Source organism: Echinops telfairi, unplaced genomic scaffold, assembly GCF_000313985.2.
Source record: "Echinops telfairi isolate 266 unplaced genomic scaffold, ASM31398v2 ScPeMD7_23;HRSCAF=83, whole genome shotgun sequence".
In the NCBI taxonomy this organism is placed as follows: Eukaryota; Metazoa; Chordata; class Mammalia; order Afrosoricida; family Tenrecidae; genus Echinops; species Echinops telfairi.
In genome coordinates this window covers 14,673,708-14,678,150 of record NW_022103920.1, presented here as the reverse complement: position 1 = coordinate 14,678,150, position 4,443 = coordinate 14,673,708, and positions in this window count along the sequence as shown.

Here is a 4,443-nt window from a genome sequence, read left to right as displayed (position 1 = left end):
CTGGCTCCCAGCATGAACTCTCCTGAAGAAACCCACGTCCGTTTGTGGCACGGGCCCTCGCTTTGCGCCTATTAATAACAAGTTCCGCTTTAAAAGTGGCTCTGTGCTGGGCACTGGTCGGGCCATCTGACGCACAGTGGAAGCAGCACTTCCCCATCGGCTTCTCTTGGCTGTCCTTTATACGGAAGCCAATCGCCAAGCCTTTTCTCCCACTGTCTGGGTTTGAGCCAACAGTCTTTCCATTACAGACCCAGCACTGAACCCCAGTACCGCCACCAATCCCCGCCCGCCCCACCCACCCGACCCCACACACACTCCACCAACCGGCAAAACCAACCAACCAACCCACTGCCATCGAGTCCGGTCTGCGGTGAGTCCAGGGCCCAGGCTCCCTGCCTTGGCCATCTATCTCTACACGGGTGTGAACTGGAGCACCCAGCCTGGACCAGGAAGGCTGTGGGCTGCCAATGCCCGGTGGGCAGTGCAGGGTGCGTCTGCTCCTCAGAGCTGGTTCAGGGCAGGCCTTGGTGGGGCGGCATCTGGAGGGCCTTGCTTGCATCCCGGGGTAATGCGCCCTTTGTGGGAACAGCCAACTCGTGAGAGGGTAAATATTTGCTCTGAGAATGAGATGTTCCGGTTGCGATTGTGCACTAGTGATACGGGATGTGAAGCAATGTTCAGAAGGCCAGCCTCAGGCCCACAGCCTGAGGTGGTGAGAAACACCCTGGAATGCCCACAGCCTGGGTTGCTCGTGGGCTAACCACAAAGCCAGTGGTTCAAACCTACCAGCTGCTGTGTGGGAGGAAAATAAAGCTGTCTACTCCTGTAAGGACTTAAAGACCCAGACACACACAGGGGCAGTTCTACCCATCCTTCAGGGCCCCTGGGAGTTGGAATCAGCCCAATAGCATCAGGTTTGTTTGTTTGTTTGTTTGTTTGTTTGTTTGAGCTCAGGCACACAGCGAAGTATCTTGCAAGCCCTACTTTGGAAGCTAGTTTAGGAAAACCACACACACATTATTACCGGCGCCTGCAAGTTACTGGCTGTCAGATCAGACAGTTAAAAACATACTGCGCATTGAAAGCAAGGTAGAGGACTTCCTTGAACACAGACGCGGAAGGGTGTGAGCAGAGCTGTGATTCGGCTGTGAGGACCAACACCTGACTGAAGCATCGGCATGTCTTCCTAACAGCCTCACTGTTCTCAGAGACCTTGCAGTAAACAAACACGTGCGAGGTAAACTGCAAGGAACATCTGCTGGTAAGCAGTCCCTCTCTCCGGGTGCCACATGGTTAACAGACTCCCTGCCGGGAGCCCCAGTGGAAAGAAGCTTGCAGAACTAGGGCAGGGGTCTCCAACCTCGGGCAGAGCTTGGCAGAGCTTACCAACGGCGGAGCGTCTTGGCATCCCCCCTCAACAGGTGTGCAGTGGAGGTGAGAGATCTGGAGGCATCTTACAGAGAAGGGAAAGAAGAGCTGAAAAGAAGTGGAAACCACAACTGATCAGCGCTGATCACCATCTTCACAGAAATCTTAGTGACATGCTGTGGTAAAATCCGGACACGCTGGCCAACACCATACCCTTCACAGAGAAGGCTTTCCTTCGAAAGGCGCACATGGAGGAACCTGGTGGTTACACTCTGGGCTGTTCCCTGCGAGAACAGCAGTTCGAAACCACTGGCCACTCCCAAGGAGAAAGATGAGGCTTTCTGCTTCCCTAAAGAGTTGCAGCCTGGACAAAAGGGGCTACTGTGACCAGAGTGGGCATGGGAGGGGCCAGAGTGGGCGTAGGAGGGAGGCAAAGTGGGAGGAGCCAGAGTGGGTGTGGGAGGGGCAAGGTGGGAAGGGTCAGAGTGGGAGTCAGCAAGACACAGTGAGCAAGCCTCCCTCCTCATCTCCTGGTGCTCACTTCCATGGTGGCCAGAAAGAAAGACAAGGCGAAGAAAGGCTACGCTGGTCAGTCAGTGCGCTAAGGCCTGGGGGCCCTGCATCCCAGCGCGGGTTTCCGCAAGGGCACCGGTGGGACCCACACCCAGCGCATCTGGCGCAGAGTACCTGGCACCTGGAAGGAGGAGTTTGGAGCCAACTGCAAGGACGAGTTTGAGAACTGCGGGGGGAGGGGAGGGTGGGGGAGGCATGGGCATCAAGGGCCTTCTGGGGCCCCCTGAAGAAGGTGTGGTATAATGCCCAGTTGCAAGGATACCATCCTCATGGCAAGGCCTGGATGCCAGCGCCCACCCCTCGCCTCCTGCTCCCAAAGGCTCCCCCATCCTGGGATATAACTCACCCATGCCTTCGTTCCACTCGTTAGTGTTATCAATCACACCTGCCCCAACACCTCCCCCCTACCCCCCACCCACAGGGGCAGCTCTACCTTGTGCGACAGCGTCACTATGAGTTGGGTTTGGTTGGTTTTGAGCCCCTCCACGGGCCCAGGCTGGGCCTATGGAGGCCATGAACTTCACTAGCAATTCCCAAGATTCCACAGGTGACCAATGCCCAGGGCACAAATAGGACTTCTGGAATCTCAAGCTTTATTTAACACTTATTTATTTAACATTTGGGCAAAAGGTTACTCCTTCAAATTCTTCCATGCCATGGTCAGCCTTCCAAGACCCTCAAAGGGGCTCTTTCAGTGCAGCCCAGGGCTTCCGCTACCAGTTGAGATATGCCAGAAGCAAAGTGACACTATACACACACAATATATATACACATATATAACATATATAATCAACATCCATTCTAGTTACAAATGTTTGCTTAGGGTGTGAGGGAAGAAATAAAAAGGCAAACACAGGCACACACACACACGCCTACCTACCCAGGTGCACACACCAACCAGAAAAGTGATAGGAAACAGGAGGGCGCCACCTGCTGGCACAAAAGAGGAAAAGCTTTCCCCTGTGGACTCCAGGAGCCCCAAGACCAAGAGTGACCATCAGCAAGATGCTGCCAGACCGCCCTCCCTGCGCATTTGGTGACATTCTCAGACAAGAAGACAAAGAGGCGGGTATCCAGGGGGCAAGGGTCAGGGGTTCTTGTACCCAGCTCCCCCGTTTCAGGGGTGCTTTGGGACTCGCTTGGAGGTTCTAGCAGGGGAGCGCAGCTACTGGTATATATGCCCTTGAGGGAAGGATGGTCCTCCTTCCACGAGAGAGCGAGCAGCTTCGGGAGGGACACCCGTGGAGCGGTGAGGGAGGAAGGGGACACCGCCCAGCCAGCCAGCCAGGTCAGCAGAATCAACCCGGCGATCCGCAGGGCGACAGCTGCCGCAGAGGGTCCCCCCACACCCTCGAGGGGTGCTTTGGACTAGCAGCGAGGACCCAAGCGCCTGCTTCACTGGGGTGGTCCTGTTCCCTTCCTCAGGCTGAAGGGACACTGGAGACCTGGGGTCAGCCCGATCTCACACTGTGACCTTGCAAGTCACTTAGTCTCAGAAAGCAGTTGGAATCCTTACCTCTGAATCTTACCATCTCATCTGTTACCAAACAAAATCCAAAATATCCAAACCACTGCTGTCTAGTCGGTTCTGACTCTACCGAGTGTGCAGCTGCACACAGAGAATGCCCGCAATGTTATGAGAATGACCAGAAGGGGACACCGAGACTCAAAGTCACAGAGCAGCGTTGCCACAAGCCTTCAGTTCGCAGTGTTGAGCTGTACAGCTCGTGGACTCACTGGCCTGCCATGGGGTCACTGCTGATTCACAGCGACCCCATCAGGACAGGGCACAACTGCCCCTGTGAATTTCTGACTGTCATTCTTCTGAGAATCGGTTGGTGGTTTTGAACTGTCAACCTTGCGGATCTCAGTCCAATTTGTAACCACTACACCGTGACTGGCCATCTCAATGCACTTGGAAATGCTACCTAAACAATGGAACATCCTGAGGGGACAAAAATGAACAGACTTCAAGTGTTGTTCAAGGGACCACCAGGAAGCTGAGCCCCATCCCTGCGGCACTTCTTCCAGCTAACTGTCAGCAGGGGATCTGGGTGTCCCCCCCACCCCATGCCTCCAGATCCCGGCTGTCTGCTATAGGGGCCTCCCTGTCCCCTGCAGCCACCCAAAGTCAGTCTTCCTATATATAGATTTTACAGAACCAGTGGCAGAGTGCCCTGTTCCACCATCACCCTAATTTCCACATTACCATGTGGTGGACATGGGGGATGTTCTAGATCGACTGCAGCGTCGGGGAAAATATAGAACATTTCAACTGCTCTTGAAACTTTCTCCAATGGAAACTAAGGAAAACAACTTCCCAAGAGGACAAACAATAGTAATGTGGATGAAGATATGAAAATAATAATAACTTATAATTTATCAAGGGGCCATGAGGGTGGGAGAGTGGGGGAGGGAGGGATGGGAAAAAGAGGAGCTGATACCAAGGGCTTAAATAGGAAGAAAATATTTTGAAAATGATGATGGCAATGTATGTACAAA